The following is a 22,751-nucleotide window of genomic DNA, read 5'->3' on the forward strand; positions in this document are numbered from 1 at the left end:
TGCCTATTTTAGGTTCATTTTGTTTATTTTTTTTGTTTTATTTATATATTTTTTATTTTTTATATTTAATCTGAGCAATAGATCTAAAAATACATTCTACACAAAATATAAAAACTCATCTCCCCATCTCATCAAACTTTTCACACTGATAACTTTCCCTAATTATTCATATTTAAGCTTTGTCATTTGTTGTTCTTATTCATATCTAACTTAGTATACTATGCATCAACAATTTCCATACCGTGTGGACCAGCTTGACTGGAAGATGGTTGGTGATGGCTCCAGGCACTCTGCTTTCCCTTTCACTGTCTGAGCCCTGCACCTTCTCTTGTCTCGCTTCTCCCTCCTCATCTTGGTGATGCTCTCTGTGATCTTCTCCCACCTCCTCCTGTCCCTGGTTGCTTGCCCTGCCTTGTATTCTGTGCGTTTCTACCGCGTTTCTGTTGCCCTTTTCTCTCTCCTTCCACCTCTTTTCTCACTCCTTCCACCTCTTCTCTCCCTTCCACCTCTTTCTCTCTCCTTCCACCTCATCTTATCCATCTACCTTGCTCACTTGTTCATTTTCTATTTCTCTCAGCCTTTCTCTTTGGAGACAAAACTGAATATGCTACCTCTCCTCTTCATTTCTGTAAGAATCAAAGTAACAATGTTTCCCTTGACAGACGTTGAATCAATATTAGCTTTGTAGCTTACTTTACACAGAACAAATGTCAGACCCTAGAGTAACATTGTATAGTTGGCAAATAACGTTCTTCAACCTGATTTTTATCATCTCAAAATCAGCATCGCAACTATGCTAGCACTGTGCTTTCGTTATAATTTCATTTCTTGATAGATGTTAATCCGTTTTCTCCTGTGTCTCCATTCATGCGCGACTCTGGCTCCCTCTCTTGGCTCAGTTTTCCAAACAAAACCGGCTCTCTCGGCTCTGGCGTCATCTTATGCTGCATTCACTGCAGTCGGACATTGAGACGACGCTCGTAGAATTGTCAAATTGGCCATAACTTTTACCGTATACGTTGCTGCCAACTGGGTGGCAGCAGGGTGGTAAGGCTTTCTTTTAGGGTGGCAGTTGCCACCCTATGCCACACCGGTAGATCCGCCCTGCCGTCTATGATGGCTAGCTACGCAGGTAACAGCCGTAGGGACAACAACCGTAATTAGTTAGCTTACATTGCAACTTGTTTAACGTTAACTTACAGGTGTGTCAACATGCAGCGGCTCTGCAAAGGGAGAAACGAGATGAATAAGGACATAAACGTCCACATAAATATTCCCAAAGAAGCAATTCACCGTGGTCTCACTTCACCGTCAACAGAAATGTTCAGTTTACTGTAAATTAGAGCAGCCGATAGCCCGCTAGCTCACTACAACGCTTCAGCTAATGTGTCAATTCCTGCAGTGATTAAAACTGCAGCTGGGTCATTGTCCACCACGGCAGCACCTCATAAAATATAACGGCTACTACCACAGCCCGTAAGGTGGTGTTGAGTAGCTAATAGACGAAGGATTGCATTACAGAGTTTTTACGTTGCTATGGAGCGCGAGTTCCAACCGTGAGACGGAACGGACTATTTTCTCTAGTGGAAGCAATACAATCGTATTTAAATCAATAAACTCCCATTTAAATCAATATTTTGTCAAGTTATTAGTCAAATTATTGATTTATTTGCAATAATAGCCATATAAAGCGGGATAATGTAGGAGGCCGGTTGTTATAGCGAATACAATCACCCTGTCGGGGTTGTATTCGCTATAACCCCGGCTTCACCCTATCCACTACCCTTACAAATAAAGGGTCCCTTATAGGGTGGGATCGGTCAGGATTTTTTCTGACCCGGCCAGCGTCCGTAAACCGTGACCCGAACCCGGCCCGAGCCGACAGGCATCAAGAAATTTATGTTCGAGCCGACCGGCCCGACACCCGTTAAAATCTCATTTTTCTCATACTGACACATGTAGGCTACGTTTGTTTGCGGTTGGAAAGCCCGCTTTTATTAATAAGCAACTGTAAGGCGCACCGAATGTCAACAGATGAGGCGCATCAGCACAGTGAGCGCCACCGGGGGCAACAAAGCGCCGTTAACACAGGCGCATACAAGAGGCCCAATCATATAATTGAAATAAAATTAACATATGCCTAGACAACTATGGGGAAATACTTCCACACAGTAGACTTTCCTTCATTTTCGGTGGTTTTAAAAATCTCCTGAGGCCAACTTCTTTTTAACATCTTCCATCGTTGCGCTCTGAGCGCTCATGCGCTTACGGCATGCAGTCTGCCTGATATGCACGGGTTTCGTTGTCAATTAAAGCTATAAACACATTTCTGCAATTCTGCACACAGGAAGACTGATATTGTTACTGCAATGATTTGCAGTAACAAGTATAATCTTTAAGAGTATGTTTTCACTTCTTGATATCTGACCCAAAAGTACACAGATGTAAATGGTCATGTAACAAAAATAACATGTTTTAACCATCTAAGCATGGTGTATAGCTACATGGGATCAATTTATACTCTGAAGAAGCTAAATCAATTGTGGGGAGGAAAGAAAAAAGCTGTAATACAGACTAGCTGATGGTGACTGCTTCTCTGTGTGCTTCATTCTACTATGAAAACAAGAATAGAGACAGACACATGTTAGGTTTACAAAAGGATTTTTTAAATGTATTAGTTTAATTTTATTTCTGTATCTCCGTGCGTGCTGTTAGGCTGTCTGACGGCTCCACCGGTAGCTTAGCCTAGCACAGAACATGCAGGTGAATGGTTCCAGTAATCCTACTGCTCCCAATTGTGACAAAATAACACCAACATGTTCCTATTTACATGTTGTGATTTATAGAGTCACAGAGTGTACAAAAAACAACATAACATGAGACACAGCCGTCTTCTAACCGTATCAAACTGGGAACTATATTCTCAAACAGGCTTGCTGCAAAGCAAATCACTCCGCCCAAGTACTATATTCTTCCACCTGAGAATATAGTTCCCGGTTTGTTTACGGTTAGACGATGGCTGCGTGTCATGTGACCTTGTTCTTTGTACACGCTGTGACTCTACAAATCACAACATGTAAATAGGACTATGTTGGTGTTATTTTGTCACCAATTGGGAGCAGTAAAGCTGGAACCATTCACTCCTGTGCTGGCCTGATGCCGCTGGAACCGTCAGACAACTGCAATACAATACATTTTGATTTCAAGGACACACACACCGAACAGCTGCAGCTTTACCCACAGAAGTTATTGAAGTGCATCAAACAATACACAGGTTATCATGGCTGGTGACAAGTGTGATCAGAGAAGTGTATGTATATAATGACCAGTCTGCTTAGGAGTCATGAAGAAACTCCTACAAGTCTGGATAAAGGGACCGCCAGACGACATGCATGTCAGCTGGTCAAATAAATGAGGTAAGCGAGAGGTTGTTGTCATTGAGGAAGTCAATGCCCAGTTGCTTTGCCAGAAACCCTCGAAAGCTGGAGGATATCGACAGATGGAAAGCCACAGAGCTACGCCAATTTGCAGTGTACACAGGGAAGGTGGTGCTGAAGGGCCTGTGAAGGAAAACAGATCATACACACATTTACCATTTCACCAATGTCCTTTTCCATGTACCGTTATTGAACAAAGATTTCCATGTCATGAACTGGTTACCACACCCCACACACATCATTTCCACTAATTTTGTTTCACAGATATGGGCCAAACCAGGGCCGTACTGGGACTGAAATTCAGCCCGGGACTTTAAGATGGAGAGGCCTTTTATGCGAGTGCCCTTGGTGCACGAAAGCAGAAGGATTTTTGCAGTTATTTTAATTCTAATAGTTTTTTATGGGTATAAAGAGAAGCAGATTACGCTGAAGACCTTCAAGAAACTTTAGGATGACACCTGCCCTCCTCAGGTTGTCTAAGCAAGTCACCGCTGCACTGAACACAACCAGGTCAGCAAAACCTAATCTCCAACACATAAGTCACAGTATACAGCTAACTACCAGCATGGCATGTCAGTTTGAGTGATAAAATAGTTACAAATACTCACACTCATATACTCAAAAACTACAATGCAGTCCCATAAAATAGAGATTTGTGTGTGTGTGTGTGTGTGTGTGTTTGTTTGTCCTTACTTTCTCAGCTTGGCTCCCGGCCTCAGCTTCCCCTGTGATGGACCCTGCCTCTGCTTACTGATTGTGCAGCTACATATGCATGAGAAGAACATCAGTTATAAATATGACTAAGAATAAAACATTTTCTAATTCAATCTGTGCTTCAGTCAAGTTATTATCTAGTATGTGGAACTATTGGCATTTTATCCTATATGTAAATATCTGATTGATTGATATGCCTAATATTGAAATGCCTACCCAGCCCTGCACACTGCCCCTCTACCTGTCTGTTTCCTGCTCTTCCTCTCTCCTCCTCCTGCTGCTGCTCCTCCTCCTCCTCCTCCTCCTCTTTTCTCCTGCTGCTCCTCCTCCTCCTCCTCCTAGAATAGGCCCCCCAAGGTACCCAACAAAACAGATCGAACGCCATGTCAAGGTTTCTCTGATTTGAAAAAGACATTCTAAATTCTAAAGCTCGCGACAATTATATACTTAACTAACTGCCACTAACTGAAAAGTAACTGCACTTACTGAAGTAAATTGAATTCTGCTGTTGACTGCTGTTATTATATAGCTATATATATATATATATATATATATATAAATAGATTTTAAATAACATCGCCACTAGAGGCGCTGTCGCCACCACCGGTAAGTTATTACGTTACATTTGCGGAGGGGGTTTTATCATAAACCAACTTCAATTGCATCCTAACGATTTGCCGCTAACGTTAGCTGCTAGTTACGTCAAATCCTATGAGAGCTATGCTAGCTAGCTAATGTGTCAATGGTCATATATCTATGGTCAACGGTTAGCTCGGCAGCTATCTAACGTTATTTACGATCCATTTCCTTTTTATATTTAGTTATACAACTTACCAGCACCACTTATTCAATGACCGAATCATGTAGCTAGCTAAGCTAAGCCCACTTATTTCCCCGTAACGTCAATGAAATGGTTTGACGCTACATTAGCGGAAGACCGCTATCGTAAACGTCATGTCGTTAACGTAAATACTAGCTAACGTTAGCAGCTAGCTTCTACTCTCCTGAAACGGTGACGGCGGGTCATCCACAAAGCCGTATAACAAAACACAATAATGTATTTCGGGATAAAAGTACCAATCAAGTAAAGATTAGATGCATGCAATTATACCTACTTTTAGAGCTCCAGTGATCACAATCAGTACCGTTTTCTCGGTCTCACGCATAGACAGTCATATAAGAATCTCACTATGGTCACGCCAAGACCCGCCCTCTCGAAGCAGCTCGATTGGTTGGGGTTTGGCATTTCCCTCGAGTGGTTAAGGTTAGGGGATTGATCAGGGGATAGGACCTGTACATGTAGGGACGCCTCAGCCAATAGTAGTGTGTGACTCCAATTGAAGGGCGGGTCTTGGCGTGGCCATAGTGGGATTAAATATCGCCCGGTTGCTCGTTTTGTGCTGATCAGATTGAAACAACAGAACATCTGTTTTATGAATGTAAATTTGCTTATACCTTCTGGGAGGATTTGCATTACTGGTTATTTCCTAAATTTGAAGATTTGCCTGTATTTACAAAGGAAAATATAATTTTTGGAATGTTTATGAAAAATGAAGCGCCGCGACTTAGCAGTTAACACATTCATTATTCTTGGGAAATTATTTATACACAAGAATAGATTTCTGAAAACACTTCAAACTTTAATGTTTTTCATAAAGAATTGTGTCATTACTTTTTATCTCTGAAGTTAATGAAGAAAAAGAACGCCTTAAGCTTATCTACTTTGATAGAGGATGTGAAACTTTCTGAAAACCCCTAGTGTACTTTGTTTGTTTCTTTGTTTATGTGTTCTTTCTTCTCTCTTATGTAAGGTGCTTGTCTGTTGTCTGTGAAGACATTTCATTTATTGTACCAGGCCAAGTATGGTTGTTACTATTGTTGAATAAAAAATATATATATATATCTCCCGCGGTAGCACATGCATTACCACGCAACACAATATAAACAGAAAATGATGAACATCAACATCCGGATACACATCACTTAGACTGCTTCGTGGAGGAATGTCAAGCTCTTAAACTAGGTTCCTTTTTTAGACTAAGACCTATTGAATGAGAAACAGACGGACACACTTTTATGGGAGGCATATGGGCAATTCCATGTAGATGTCATCCTTACCATGGAAAAAAAAATAAAGTTGTGCTCATACACACAGAACTGTTGTTAATATATTCATTTAAAGCTATATTTTCCCTGTATTTAACCACTCAGATACAGACCAATACTTGTGTCAATATGGTTTTGTTTCTCTCTATTTATTTATTTTCCTTACTTGTTTAGACCGTTCAAGAATGGACAGGTTGCAAAGACAGCAGTACTCACTCGCGATGGAAGTTTGCTCAAAGGACACTGCTGACTGTCAACCAACAACAAAGTGAAGAAATGGAAGAGGAGGAACAAGACAATGGAGCAGCAATGGAGCAGGAACAAGACAATGTTGTTTCTGACTTAGAGGTTACAGAACAAGGGAGAGAGAAGCAACTCAGAAGAGACGGAAGAGGACAGTGAGGAACAGGTGGGTGCAGTTGCTTCTCTGGCCTCTGACTTTGACGCTACAGAAGAGGGAGGCAAGTACCACCTCAGAAGAGTCTGAAGTGGAGGACAATCCTCATTCAATTAAGGATTTTCTTCAGGGTGGGCCTCAAAACACCAGATCTCCCACACTGCCTTGGATGACCTTCTGAAGGGTTTAAAAATACATGGCCATCCCGAATTGCCTTCAGCTGCTCGTACTCTGATGCAAACTCCAAGACACATTGAAGTCAATACAAAATCGGGCATGCAATACATACATTTTTGATTTCAAGGACACACTCACAGAACAGCTGCAGCTTTACCACAGAGAAGTTACTGAAGTGTTAGAAGAAATAGAAATCTCTTTGAATGTGGATGGCTTGCCACTTTTCAAGAGCAGCAAGACAACAATGTGGCCAGTCCTTTGCTGTATTCACCTACAACCACAAACTGTGTTTCCTGTGGTCCTAACACTAGGCTCCTCTAAACCAAATTCGCTTGAGTTCCTGGAGGAAATGGTAGATGATCTTCAGGACCTACTGAGAGATGGTCTCAACAATGGAGCCATTAGAGTGAAAATTCGCTGTATTGTCTGTGATGCACCTGCTCGAGCTTTTGTCAAATGCATCAAACAATACACAGGTTATCATGGCTGTGACAAGTGTGATCAGAGAGGTGTATGGGAAGGAAGGAGGTGACATTCCCAGAAGTGTATGATCTCAGCCTAAGAACAGATGACAAGTTCCGCCGCTGGATGGAGGACCGCAACGCAACGAGGACATTCCACCAACACCACTGATGAGGCTCCCAGTAGACATGGTTGAGCAGTTTCCCATCAATAAAATGCACCAAGTCTGCTTAGGAGTCATGAAGAAACTCCTACAAAGTCTGGATAAAGGGACCGCAGAGGACCCGCATGTCAGCTGGTCAAATAAATGAGGTAAGCGAGAGGTTGTTGTCATTGAGGAAGTCAATGCCCAGTTGCTTTGCCAGAAAACCTCGAAAAGCTGGAGGATATCGACAGATGGAAAGCCACAGAGCTACGCCAATTTGCAGTGTACACAGGGAAGGTGGTGCTGAAGGGCATACTAAAGGATGAGCTGTATGATCACTTCATGCAGTTCAGCATAGCCCTGAGTCTCCTCCTTAGCTCACACCAACAGGAGCACAACAAGTATGCTGAGGAGCTGATGGCTTATTTTGTTGATCAAGTCAAGGACCTTTATGGGAAGCATTTCATGGTGTACAATGTACACTCTCTTGTGCATGTCGCTGCAGAAGCAAGAAGATTTGGATGTCTGGATGCTTGCAGTGCATTTGTGTTTGAGAATTACATGCAAAGAATAAAACAGCTTGTGAGATGGGGAAAACAGCCACTTGTCCAGGTAGCAAAGAGGCTCAAAGAGATGAAGAAACACCAAAGAAACATCATACTGCCAGAGAAAAGTAAAGTGTCACGACCAAACAACAGCTTTGTTGTCGACGGCAAATGCTACGAAGGTGATCGAAGAAACAGACAACAAAGATGATTCTGGAAGTCCATTGTTAACAGGATTATTTCACAACACTTTGCTTACCATTCGAAGGACCCGCCAAAGGAGATAGACCAGTCACTGCAATTTCATTAAATGCATGCTTGTGAAATGCAGTTTTAACACTTAATATTCTTTTTTTGTAATTTCAATATGTGTGTATTTTACTTACTCTGCACAAGGGTGTTTGTGAAGGACGCAAGAGACCCTGGAGACCCTGGAGACTCTGGGCTTCCCGGCCCACCTTGTTTTGGGCCTAAAAACATGTCTTGCGAGTAGAGCTCATCTAGTGATCCAAAAAAAGGGAGACTCCATCAGCAAAGGTATGAGTACAGAAAAACAGCAGAACATTTAAGGGTTTCGTTTATGCCTTACCTGGAGTCTCTGAATCACTCTCATGGTTCACTACTGTTTTAGTGTTGTACTGTTGTACTGTCTTCCGGTTGTTGTCTATCATTTAGAATTTTTTTAGTTAATAGAAGTCGTTTCGAAATAAATGGTAGTTTCCCCTGTAGAATTGTACTTACATTCTGGAGGAATTGGGAGGGTTTTGGTTGGGGCTGGCTCTGTTCCTTTTTTCTTTTTTTTTTGGGACATTTCATCTGCAAAGTAAAGAAAAATTAGATTGTTAACATCAAGAACAGTAGATCTGATAAAGTGGGTCTTCAAGGGTGATTTTGAGGTGGTTAGGTCAGAGCGGTCCGCGGTTCTAGAGGGAAGGGGGCAGCAATGGATACCCGCCGCGGCGGAGGACTCTCTATTGTAGCGAATTGGCCTTTTGGTGTTTCTTTTCTATTTTTTTTTGCTTATTTCTGCCTCACTTTCTATGTTTGAGGTGAAAGTGGCCTCTTTCGCCTTCTCAGCCGCCCTGCTGTATGAATCTTAAGGGACAAAATGGGGGAAATCTTTCATGCAGTTTAGAAGCCTAACATGTTAAGTACAATATGTTTTGCCTCCATATAACCAGGTTTGCAATTCTTCAGCCTTAACACATGACTGATGTCTACCATTAGCTGTTTTTATGTATTTTTTTATATATTTGTTTTACCTGTCCTAAGCCATATTTTTTTAAGAGGGAATTTCCTCCACCTCTCTTTGTCCCGCAGGACAGCCTTCATAACCTTTCTTGTGACCTCCTTGTGGGTCCAGTACGAAAATATTCCCTGAAAAGTAAAACATAAGTAAACATGTATTGCAGAAAACACATAATTCTTATCTAGGCATTGACATTAAAAGTACCTTTTTTTCCCTCTCAACCCAGGTGCTGGGAACAGCAGCCATTCGGGCCTCCAGGAATTCTACAACCGTTATATTTTTTATCAGTCATTTCTACAAAGGAAAGGGAAGGAAAGGTAAGCATGATAAAGTAGAGTGTTATATTGCGTTGTTGAGCATGCATGGCCCGTTCAATTGAAAGTCCACTCACCACGTCAAGGTACAGGCAGACATAAACTATACATTACACAAGGACATAGAAATGGCAGGGTTATTGACTGTTTCAGGTTAAATTCAGCATTAGGTTGGGTTAGATTGAACAAAACGATGTGAAAGAACATTACCGACAATGACACTGTCCTGTACACTGTCCTGTGACTCCATGACTGTCCTGTACACTGTCCTGTGACTCCATGACTGTCCTGTACACTGCTCTGTGACTCCATGACTGTCCTGTACACTGTCCTGTGACTCCATGACTGTCCTGTACACTGTCCTGTGACTCCATGACTGTCCTGTACACTGTCCTTTGACTCCATGACTGTCCTGTACACTGTCCTGTGACTCCATGACTGTCCTGTACATTGTCCTGTGACTCCATGACTGTCCTGTACACTGTCCTTTGACTCCAATACACTGTCCTGTGACTCCATGACTGTCCTGTACACTGTCCTTTGACTCCAATACACTGCTCTGTGACTCCATGACTGTCCTGTACACTGTCCTTTGACTCCATGACTGTCCTGTACACTGTCCTGTGACTCCATGACTGTCCTGTACACTGTCGTTTGACTCCATGACTGTCCTGTATACTGTCCTGTGATTCCATGACTGTCCTGTACACTGCTCTGTGACTCCATGACTGTCCTGTACACTGTCCTGTGACTCCATGACTGTCCTGTACACTGTCGTTTGACTCCATGACTGTCCTGTATACTGTCCTGTGACTCCATGACTGTCCTGTACACTGCTCTGTGACTCCATGACTGTCCTGTACACTGTCCTTTGACTCCAATACACTGTCCTGTGACTCCATGACTGTCCTGTACACTGCTCTGTGACTCCAATACACTGTCCTGTACACTGTCCTTTGACTCTATGACGGTCCTGTACACTGCTCTGTGATTCCCTGTACACTGTCCTGTGAGAACATAAACACTCCTTGTGACAGTCCTCTTCATTGCTGGGGCCGTTTCCACTCAGCAACAGTTTCAGCTGTTATGTTAAGTTGCATGGAGGACTTCCATGAAGACAATCTCGTCTCTGTTTTCCACCATTATTGCTCTCTTGGTGCAGTTGGCTTCTGGAACAATCATTATTGAACAGCTTTGAGTGCACCTTGAAACACCCCATAATGCCGGGAGTCACAAGGACTCAAAAACAAGGGAAGAGGTGATTCATATACCCGACACATTAAGCCTCAGAGCTTTGGTTATTAACAGGATGTTAGTGATGACAGAAAGGTGATAACTCGCCATCAGACTGACAGGGCTGCAAAAGTTGCTGTTTGTATGATGTCTTTTTTGTTGAACGATAAGAGGCTCACTTTAAACAATAGTATTAATAATAATTGATGATGAGAAGTAGAAAAATAATGTACTAAAAAGTTCTGTAGATGTTTGATTATTTGAAAGAGTAAAACAGTTGCTGGAGATATAACGTTAATAACAATAGCTGCTGAGATATGATGTTATGAGATTTAATGATTATATACAGAGTTTAAAAAACAGTTTTTTTTAATGAATTGTGTCAGTCACTATCTGTATGTCCAGAGTTTCCGTGCTTCTTTTAATAGCCTTTTCATTTACATTTCAGACAATGATGTGGATGGAGAGACAGTAGACTGCGGACTCACAGAAAATATGATTGCATATCTCTTTGACAAGTCTTTCAAAAAGCAGCTAAAATTCAGAGACTTCACACACCGCTACAAGGAGGTCACCCTTACTCGTAGTGGTCAACCTAGAACAACAAACATGTGAAGCTCCTGTGTCCCCAGCAAACCAGAGGTAATAATGTATTAATTATGCTATTTTTTCCCAATTTCTCTTTCTCTTTTATCTTGCATTGAGGTGTTGTTGTCCTAATCTGATAATGCTGTTATTCTGCTGTATTGCAGTTTGGAATCTACTTGCCACAGACTTCCTGCAGTCATTTCCATTCCACAATTCCCACAAGATGTCCAGAGCCACTTAGATGCTAAAGAACCGGTCCACAAGAAACAAAAGTAACGTAACAAAATAATTGGGACTCTGTATGACATGCTGTCACAGTGTACAATGTAAATGTTCCTTTCCAAATATCATACGTAATATCATAAATCGTTTTTTAAAAGATAAAAACATAAAATGTAATATGTTTAGTTTTTATAATTTTTCCACCAGATGCAGCATGCAAACTTGTCACATTGTCACCCCGCACACCCACACGATAACACATCACGCGAGGTGAAGTCAGTGAACCAGGTGCAGTGAAGATAACATTTACTCGAGTTGATGACAACTACACTTGTTACTGTAAATGTAATTAAACCTTTGCAAGTAAATACCAATACTTTATCCAACACGCATAAATTTAAACAGGTAGAAAGTGATATTTTAATTTTCTCCTGCAGTCTCTTATCCACAGCGCAATATGGTAATGTGGTTTGTTTTGTCACTGTTTGAGACAGGTATCCAACCAACTCGGACTACGTTCAGGTCGTTAAAGCATTGATTGTGAAGTACCCTTTCTTAAGGGATGTACACGGGAATGGTTACGTAAGTACCTCTCTTTGGTTTCTAATTTTAACAGATTTTAGATTAACAGAAGTATGCATAATTAACTTTCATGATATCTGTTTGGAACAACCAGCATACCTGGCACAGCCAACTCAAGAGAAAATTCAAAACAGAACGGGCTCCACTAGGGGTGTGACGAGACGCTTACTCCACGAGACGAGACACATCACGAGATTGGGTTCACGAGAACGAGACGAGATTTAAAAAAAAATTTAAAGAAATCCTCAATGATGAAATATATGAATGGAAAATAGTTTTTTTATTCAACTGAAAAATCACAACATGCAAAACAATTTAGGTGCATTTTGTCGCCGATATCCGACATTTTCCACCACAGAAAATGGCCTCATATCAGCTGCAATGAAAACACCTATGTCCCTGGTTATTGCCGTGGCTCTTGCACTTACCGGTGGCAGAGATGCAAAGGCTTTTAGAGTTGTTTGCCCTTTTAATGTTTTCGTCGCGGGTGCAGTAGTTAGTTGACAGCTGTGGTGGTGCTGTAAGTGTTTTTGCATAGTGCTCGTGTTAGCCGCGGTATACGGCATTTTTTTCTTACAATGTTTACATATTGTGTTCGTCTTGTCTGTCACTCTTTCGCCGTTTATTATTTCCGCAGGAAAACCAAAATGTTGCCACACAAATGATTTAAAAGTGGCAGGGGGATCTTCAATAGTAATTTCACGCTCCATCACGCTGACATCACATCGCCTCACGAGACAACTTTTCACCTCGACAAGAAATCTCGTCACATTTTAATCTCGCGAGATCTCGTAAAACGAGATCTCGTCCACCCTAGGGCTCCACTAATCAACAATGAGGAAGTAAAAAGGGTCAAAGAGAAGTTCGGCAAGCAAGATCACTGAAGACCCCAGAAGAATCTACATCCACATGTCCAAAACGACTGAAGCCATCTCTAGTAAGTCCCAGAGAGTATAAGAGGAGTTTTCTGTCACCTTGGAATGTGGGATTTTGATGGATGACCTTTTGACCTGGGGGTCAAGAGGTCACAACCTATCAGAAAGTGATTGATACCTTCCAGGTGTGTGTGACTGGTCTGTTCTGGGAAGCTTCTAGAAGGAAGGCGTGTCCCGAAATGACGTGTGTTAAGTGCTGCAATGAGGGGCACCAGGAAGTAGAAATATCTTCATTTAAATGATCCAATGAGCGTTAGAGATGAAATATCCGGATGTGTTTGAAATGATCCAGTGAGAGAAGAGGGGTGTAGCGTTAAATTTTGAGCATAAAAAGGGTTTCTTCCCCGTTTGAAACAGAGAAAGATAGGTTTTTCATTCTACACACAGCATGAATGTAAGTTTGAGTAACACTGATGCGTTTGAAATGAGCCAATGACCAAGAATTAAATCAAGTATCTTTACACTCTTTGGAGCAGAGAGCAGAACGTGTGTAAGGCAGGGTTGTAAAATAGGAATGTGTAAGGCTCCTCTTACAACAGGCCAAGTAAGTGGCTGAGCCCCCAAAAAGTTTGCACGCACACTAATGTTCGCCCCTAAATAGGCAATAAAGTGTTTACCACATGTTTGGAAGAAGCATGTGCTTCATTCAGCCTACTCTCCCTCGGCTTTGCATACAGACCGTCACTTCATTCAGAGGAGTCAAAATGATTCAGTCACAGTACTTTTCAGGTGAGTTCTATATTATCATTATGGATTAATTAATTATTAATGCCAAGTGTGTTGAAATATTCCGGGTCAACCATTATGACTGTTCTTCCTAACAGAAATCAATGACGAGGACTTTAGAGATATCGTAATCACAGATGTCGATTTTGGTAGGTTATTTATACCATTTAATGCTTTATGTATCAAGGTAATAAATAACTGATCCTATGTTGTCTTTTCTCTCCCCAAAGGCTGATAGATGACAGAGGCGTTGCATATAACAATCAAAATCCAGCAGTCTTTACAGGGGTTATTGAAATTGAGGAGGTAATGTCTGAAGAAAGACCACGGGCCAACGGGCAGCCAATTGTGCGCGAGACGTCCCCACCGTCCACGATTGAAACAGAATTTAGGCAGCCGGTTACAGCACATGCAGTCAAGAGATGAAAACGCTGGGCACCCCTCGGCTACCCTACAAATGACTGCCGGTAAGGCCTTTCATATTATTTATATTATACCTGCAACTGGGTAGATGTGAGATAGAGGGGAGACAAAAATTATTTATATTATACCTGTAAATGGGTGGATGGGAGATGGGGAACACATGGTGTGTGTGTGTGTGTGTGTGTGTGTGTGTGTTGTTTGTGTGTGTGTGTGTGTGTGTGTGTGTGTGAGTGCAGGTGGTGTGGGAGGGGTGTGGGTGGTGGTGGGTAAGAGGGCATTGTGGGAGATAGTCATTTGATTGGAGAGAGAGAGAGAGAGAGAGAGAGAGAGAGAGAGAGAGAATTTATTAACACTTAAAAGTAAATACATTGAATTGAAGCAAGTTATATATTATTTTCAAAATGAACAGAGATTGAGCCTGCAGCATCCACAGAAAAACGGTCAGGAGCCTATCCAGGCCCTCGCTGATTCAGAAGAAGAAGCAGAAGGAGAGGAAGAAGCAGCAGAAGAAGCAGAAGTAGATGGTGTAGTGGTTCTGAAAGCAGTTGAAGATGGCAATGAAGTGGAACTTAATCTTTCTGAAATCCTTGCCCTCGAAGAGCATCTGAGCAGCAGCGGAAATAGTTGAACAGAACATTACAGAGACCATCTCTCTGCAAACTCAAACTCAGGACGCGGGTAAGTGCTTTTAAGTTATACCTGTTACTGCAGATGCATGGTTTTTGTTCATTTTAAAACATTACAATGTAAGATGGGAAAGAGCAGGGGTGTGAGAGTTGACCATCTGGTTGGGTGATGGTTGGGTAACCAAATGGTGTGTGTGTGTGTGTGTGTGTGTGTGTGTGTGTGTGTGTGTGTGTGTGTGTGTGTGTGTGTGTGTGTGTGTGTGTGTGTGTGGGGAGGTCAGGTAGGGAGAGAGAGAGGGTTATTCAGACTTTCGCTCATTATTATCTCATTATTTTCCAAATGAACAGAGATTGAACCTGAACCTGTCGCCAGGACCACGCGTCCACTGTATCGATTCAGAGGTAATTATTTTTATATATGTATATATTATTGTCTTGATAATTAAAATATATAATTAAAGATGTATATTCTCTAAATTTTATGAAGGGACGGAGGGGTATTCATCGAGTGAGATATGTCAGGGAGAGGCCTGAACCCGTCAGAGGTAATTATTATTTACATATCTTAGTATTATTGTATCGATAATTAAATATATTTAAAAGGTATTTTCTCTGATTTTATGACAGATGCTGTACTGAGGGGCAATGCGCCGAGCCCAGAGAGTGAGAGATCCGGAAAGCAAGGTGGAGATCCTCCAAAAGCTGCTGACAATTGTGCAGACAATTCTTCAAATGTAAAAGTTGTAAGGTGTTAGCTGTGACATTTTGGTTTATTTTATTTTTATTTATTTTTAATCACATGCAAAATGGAGCCTGACCAGTCTTGTATAATTCCCATACAATTAGTTATTGCTGTAGACGATGTAAACGCGGGGATCCACTGCGTTTTGTAACACCAGCGCTTGCTGAAGCCATCCAAGAGTTAAATCATAATAATCCCCACCCAGACAATCGTCCTGATCAACCTCATTTAAATAACGGCAGCACAGAGACAGCACAACCAGAGCCTGTAGGTGATTACTTTCAGCCGTTAGAAAGGGCGCCTTACAAGAGCTTGATAATCATAACCATAATGACATTCAACCGGTAGAAAATACCTTATTACAAGAGATTGAGAACCATGACATTCCCCGTTAGAAAACCCCCTTACCGCAATAGACCCCCATGACATTCAGTCGAAGGAGACGATACGCTTTGGGAATTTGGAATTCCGTCAGACCTTTAAAGTTACCTCCCATAGCGAGCGTCGGGGGATTTGGGGCAATTTTATGAAGATGTTTTGAATCATTTTAACGCCTTAGCTGAGAGAGATGAGACCTGAGGTTAGACCTAATGACCTCGTACAGGTTGGAAATAATAGCGGAAAATGCACAGGAACACGATATCATTCAAGTTCGGTGTACGAGCGTTGACTTTCAGAACGTTTTTGAAGGGTTACTGGAGAGATTGATACAATCTAACAGAGAGCTAGACGCTGACTCACCACTGGAAGTAGTCATAAAAGTTGTCAAAAATCCTAGGGCGTGCTGGTGATAGCGAAAACTTAAAAAACTCTGGTCAGCGAGATCGTTAATAAGAAAAAACACTTGCATGTAGTGCCGAACGTAAACAATAAACTATGCTTTACCATCAGCTTGGCTCTGCTCATCAACACCGACTTCACCTACATACAAGCCGTCGAGCACGCTAGAGCTTCATCATTTAGCGGGTCTGACCGGAAGCCACCGCAGTAGCTTTCAGTCACATCAATAAATTTGAACAGATAGTAAACCGGAAAATTGTAGTCTTTTACAGAGACGCAGAAGGACCGGCTCTCTCGCATTTTGAAACACAATACCCAAAGTCTGACCAGCCAGTGTTTCTATTCGTGACGAGCACTATTATGGAATAAAAAATCTTAAAGGGTTTTAGGGGTTGATAATGTATGTCATTACTGTTACCGAGGTTACTGCGGAGCGAGTCCCACTCTTGTCCGGGTCATTGCAATCTTGTTTCGATCCTAGATGCGATACTGCGTACAGTGACCCTGTATACTGCGCAGATTGCAACAGGACTTCTCCTTACAGGTCGTTACGTTAAACACAAAAAAGTCTTTGAATGACACGCACCCTCAGTACATGTCAGAAGATTCACAAATGTTCAAACTGCAAATGTCTCTTCTCCGCTAGTACAGAGCACAAATGCATGAACCTCAAATGTAAAGTGTGTGGTGTCCACAAGGGTGACGAGCCACACCAGTGCTACATACAACCGGTGAAATTTCAAGAAAATCAGACCCAAGATATCTTCTTTTATGATTTTGAAACATTTGTCAATGACAAGGGAGAACACATGCCCTACCTACGTGTATGCGCGAATCGCTACAGGGTGAAAAATGGATGTCCTACGGCTTAGACTTGCGTCGAGAAGTTTCTCATGAAGTTCAGGAAACCTCAATATAAAAAGCTACATTTATCGCACACAATGCTAGAGGTTTCGACAGCTACCTAATCCTCAGAGGCCTGATAGACTTGGGAATGATCCCGTCGCTTGTCATGCGAGCAGCAAAATAATCTGTTTTACAGAAACAGATTATCTGCTGAGGTTTATCGATTCCCTGTCCTTTCTTACCATGAAACTTCGCCGTATGCGAAAGCATTAGGATTTGCAGATCAATCAAAGGGGCTTCTTTCCCCACAAATTTAGCAAAGAGAAGCATCTAAAATATATCGGACTTTACCACGCCCGGCGAATACGGTTAGAAAGCATGTCCGCGGCTCAGCAAAAACGAGTTTTACAGCTGGTACAAAGAAGCATCGAGGGGGTGTTTTAACTTTGAGAAGGAGGCAGTTTTTACTGTCAAAACGACACAAATATTATTCGCCAAAGGATGCATGAAATTCAGAGAGGAATTTGTAGGGGAGCGACGTGGATCCTTTCAGCTGCGTCACAATTTCCTCCGGCATCAATGAAAGTATTTCTCACAAATTTCCTGGTTGAAAGACACTGGCTATTCCTTCGCCCAGCGATTACAGGCGTCAGTTTCGACAATTGCCGCGTTAAAATTCAAACCTGGAGTAGTAAATATCACCTTTTTTGGCATCTGTGCTGTTGCACTGGTGGTGACGTTATGCAGTAATATTTGAACAACTGACAACAGAGATAAAACAGCAAGGTAGAAACAGGCCTAGGTTAATGTTTTCGGCGCTGCTCAATTCAATGGCTGGAATGGTTAATGTATTCAAAAACATTTTCATTCAGCTGCTCTAAACTCGCGGGAAAAGAAAATTGGTACGTATTTTGTCGGCAGTTCGCCCGCCATAGAGGGTTAGACTGCGCCTATGAATTTCAAGGATGTTTTTATCATGGCTGTCCTACTTGTTTCAGACCTCATGATATCTGCCCAATGACAGGGATGGCGCTGAAGTGCATTCGGCTAACTTGAGGAGAAGCTGCATCAGTTGAGGTCCCGCATGGACTGCATACAGAGGTGATGGCGAACATCGTGGACTCTGATGAAAAAACACGGGGGTCGCGAGAGTTTATGAAGAAATATGATCCACCTGAACCTCTGGCTCCTCGAGCCGCGCACTGTCTGGCGGACCAGCGCTGAGGCTACGGTACACTGCAGGGTGCAGACGAATCTGTGCATTATGTAGATGTTACGTCATTGTATCCGTACGTTAACGCCAACAGGCTCATACCCATTAGGCCATCCGGTAATAATTCACAGAGATTTTGCCGAAGTAGAAACTACTTTGGGCTGATCAGAGCAACCCGTGATTCCCCAAGAGGTCTGTATTTTCCGTGTTACCTTATAAAACAGCTCAAGGTAAATTAGTGTTCACGCTCTGTCGTACATGCTCAGAGACTAATAATCAAGAGCGACTCATCGTAGTCATGATGGCGTTGCCAGAGCTCTGACCGGGTTTGGGTCAGTGCAGAGCTGCACAAGCGGTACAGATGGGTTACAAGGTGTCGAGAACTTTCTGAGGTCTGGCACTTTGAGGCACAGAGCAGCAATCTTTTGCCGAGTACATTCACACCTTTTTGAAGAAGGGTAAACAGGAAGCTTCAGGGTTTCCGCCGGAGGCCGTGGACGATGAGTAGGAAGAAATACATCAGAGACTACTGAATTGCATCAAGGCATCAGGTTAAACCCAGAAAAATTGGAGACAAATCCGAATCGGCAAAGAGACAGGTGTCCGGGAGCTTGTCTGAACGGCTTTTAGGGGCACAAGTTTGCGCAGAAGTAATTTGGTTCAAACCACACTCGTCAAAGTCGGCCCGAACACTTTTTCACTTTAGTGTTTTCTGGACAATACACTCTAAAAACCATTGGCGTTTTATTACCAAACCCGTAGCGGCGTAGCACTGATTCAGTGGTTGTATAATGACGGTGTGTAGTCCCCCAGGTTGAGCGTAGTAATGTTTTCATTCGCTTCCCTTTCAGGCTCTGAACGATTCTGTATGCGAGTTATTTAGAAAGGCTGCAACAGAACATTCTCTACGTGAGCCACGGACAGCTTGATCTATGTGATAAAGAAAAATGAGACGCCTCTGGAGCTGGGTAATTATCTCGGTGACCTCACGGATGAATTACCGCGGCGACACAATACTAACTGTAGCCGAGGGTCCAAAGAGTTATGCCTACCAGACCAAAAATAGAGAAAAAGTGGTGATGAAAAGTTAAAGGTATTACACAGGCGAGAATGCAGTGAACTGATCAATTTTGACAGCACAAAGAATTGGTCGAAGGCTATCTTGAGGGTCTAGGGAAGATTCAGAAGCGCCCACGACCTATAAAAGCGTGATAAAACAGTTTCTGTTGAAAACGCTACATTCAAGAAAAAAGTTTAGAGTCGTGTAATACGACAAGAGAGGCAAGTATTTTCCTGACGGTACAACTCTGCCTTTTGGTTATTAGCTGCATGATGGAGCAGATTGATTTTGATCAAGACTAAAGGTTCCATTTTCATGTGTTGGTAGTGGGCCCAAAGTGGTTGTGGTAAAACCTATTTTATTAAATCTGTACTGGAAAAATGTGAACGTGTGATGGAGGTTGTACCAGAAAATATTGTATGGATTTATACGAAGTTATCAACCCATGTATGATGAAATGAAGAAAATGAATAAAAATTACATTTCTGGAAGGACTCCCCGATTCTTTTAGCTGACACTAATCTGTTTCCTCCTGACCATTCACATCTACGTCATCCTGGACGGACGTCATATTTCAGGCAGGTGACCATCCGAGGTGGAAAATATTATTCCTAATACCGAATCATCAAAAAGGATGAGCGTCATGATGTTGACTCAAAATGTATTCCATAAAGGTATGCCCGTACAATCAGTTTAAACTGTAATTACCTCGTGCTATTTAAAACCCGCGACCAACTGCAGATGAGGGTACTAGCACATCAGATGTTTCCCTCACAAAACAGTTTTTTCCTGGAAAGTTTTTCAAGATGCTACCAAGTCAGCGTACGGGTATTTAATTTTGGACCTCACACCTTCATGCCCAGAGCGTTACAGAGTGCGCCGCAGGGGATACTTCCCCACCAGCAGGCGACGGTTTATATCGCTAAAACAAAATAGACCTTCATTATGTCGGGCCGGTTAAAAGGCGGCTCTGTTACTAAGAAACCTTGTACCCTTGAAGCCTTCAAAGCGCAAAACATTTTTAAACACTGCTCACCTGATTTTCTGCAGGCCTTGTGCGAATTATCTCTTAATCTTTTGAAGGGCATCTAAAGGTGTCCCCTTCTCAATACAGACAACTGAAGCGTCAAAAGAATATTATAGGGTTGTTGGCAGATAAAAACCAGCTTAAAGGTAAACATCAGGTTCTGATCAACAAACTGGGGGTTTTATCCTTTCCTCTGCTTTCTGCCGGAGTGCCTATTCTGGGAATCTACTAGGTGGGCTGATTCGAGAAGCTAAGAGAGAAGAAAATTAATAATATGGCTCTAAAGGCTACCAAGAAAATGTATTTGATTTTGCAGCTGAGTAAAATGACTAGACCAGAGCCATCCATCAGACAGACAGCCGAAGATGATTTGAATGAGAAAATGGCGTGTTAAATGATCAAGATTGAATTGGTATGAAAAGCTAAAAGATATGGCTGATGTTCCTATCTCACTTTGCTCAAACAAAGCGAGAAGAAGCGTCTAGGGTTACTCTCATTGCATCGGTGTCCTCAAAGTCAACCTCTGCATCCTCATCAGATGCACCAGCTGCCGATACACCAGTAGATGGTGCTGATGGTGAATGTAACAGCAACATCAGCACCACACCCCAACTCCCTATTGGATGAGGCTGCAAGCGATGTTGATAACAAACCTGCCTACGCGACCGGAGAAAACTTACCCACTTTTATGCAGAAATTAGCCGCAAATGGGTGAGATGGTCCTCCTAGAGACGGTATTTTAAAGGGCTCTGTAGTAAAGCTCTCTATTTTTATTCAAAATCTAAGCATCCTAATAAGAAGAAACCCAAACAATGCCAAAGGGATGGACTGGTTTCTTAAATACTTTGTCAGTGCTCAACATTCCCCGTTTGATGGTGAAAATCCATAGTAGCGTGACAGTACAGACAACTCAGAATGGAGCGAGGAGATGGTTTTGAAGAAAAATCACGCGTCAAAAAGACAAAATCCCAAGATGGTCAATGTGGGATTAAGGTTTTAAACTTGTAAATGAAGAAATTTCCATTACACTGTCATTTTCAATAAAGCATTTTATTAATCCTACAAGTTTATGGTTACAAGCTTTGTTTTGTTTATGTTTTCTTACAAGTGATAACAATCTTTAAACATTTTTAAGAGAGCATACACTATGATGAAAAGATTCTGGCTGATTCTGGCTATCTTTGATATTTATTCAGAGTAGATACCATCGTTGTTTTTATAGACATACTCAACTGATACAAGAATGTTATTATAAGGTCAACCCTTGGTGGTGACAGAGATAAAAAGCGCCAATGCTATCCGCACTATAGAGAAGTATGCTGGAGCTGGCGGTTGTTGGTAGTGTAACTTCTTTGAGCGACTTTTCAAAAATTGTAAAATGCTAGCTGGGTAATACCACGTAGCGTCGGGTGAAAAAGTTGCACTCCTCCTCTTCGCTCAGTGCGAGCTCATGCTTCCAGGCATGTAGGAAGGATGAGTGTTCACTATAAAATAGGCTGGCAGGTTAAAGGTCTGCTCAGCGATGGTAGCTGATCCACCCTACGTGGAATGTGTCTCCTATAAGATGATGTAAAACCTTTCTAGCTGATGATTATCATATCTTTAATAATAATCCACCAACACCTGTCTTTTTAGAGTTGATCTCGAATGGAATGCGTTAACAAGTATACTATTAGCGTTGTTGTGGTAGGCAGAGGGACCCTGAAGCAGCATTTCAAGGCGTATAATTCCCTGAGAAAGGCAATTAGCTGTCTTATGTTCGCTCCCAGATTGAACACGAACAAAGAATAACCTTAGTTAAATTCCCTACGGAGTAATGCTAAGGGCAGATCCTTGAGGTGTCTCCCAGTAGATGTAAATATGTTGTAATATTCTCTAACTGAGCTGCCTGTGTGTTGAAGCGGGCTGGAAGGCCTTAGCGGAGCTACCTCCTATCTGACACAGTGCAAAGATATTCAATGTCATTATGAAGAAGTTAAGCGGGGGATACTCCTTCTTCCTGAAAAAAGAATCTACTCGAACCATGGCTAAAGCTAGATAGGCGGGCATAGCGTACCAGAAATAGGTTTTCCTGGTTACAAGATCCTGGAATTTTCGGTATGGAATAGGTCTTCACCCGAGCGTGAGGACGGATAAAGAGCCATTTCCTTTCATCAGGCTAGCGTGACCCAGGCGATGCCGCCCGGAAGCGGTGACCTTTTT

General features: G+C 42.2%; 2 protein-coding genes and 1 long non-coding RNA gene across 3 annotated transcripts in view; 1 reads left to right on the forward strand and 2 right to left on the reverse strand.

Moving 5' to 3' along the window:
• The window catches only part of LOC120554977 (NLR family CARD domain-containing protein 3-like), a 291,821-nt gene that overhangs the window by 208,539 nt on the left and 60,531 nt on the right, over positions 1-22,751 (forward strand).
• The window catches only part of LOC120554982 (protein NLRC3-like), a 232,517-nt gene that overhangs the window by 52,357 nt on the left and 157,409 nt on the right, over positions 1-22,751 (reverse strand). The window lies entirely within an intron of this gene.
• On the reverse strand, positions 8,439-8,786 carry LOC120555018. Its single transcript, XR_005638619.1, has 3 exons — positions 8,725-8,786; positions 8,573-8,647; positions 8,439-8,483 (listed from the first exon to the last, which is right to left on the reverse strand). It is a non-coding gene; the product is annotated as an uncharacterized LOC120555018 (long non-coding RNA).

This window comes from Perca fluviatilis, unplaced genomic scaffold, assembly GCF_010015445.1.
Source record: "Perca fluviatilis unplaced genomic scaffold, GENO_Pfluv_1.0 PFLUV_unplaced_scaf_1, whole genome shotgun sequence".
NCBI lineage: Eukaryota > Metazoa > Chordata > Actinopteri > Perciformes > Percidae > Perca > Perca fluviatilis.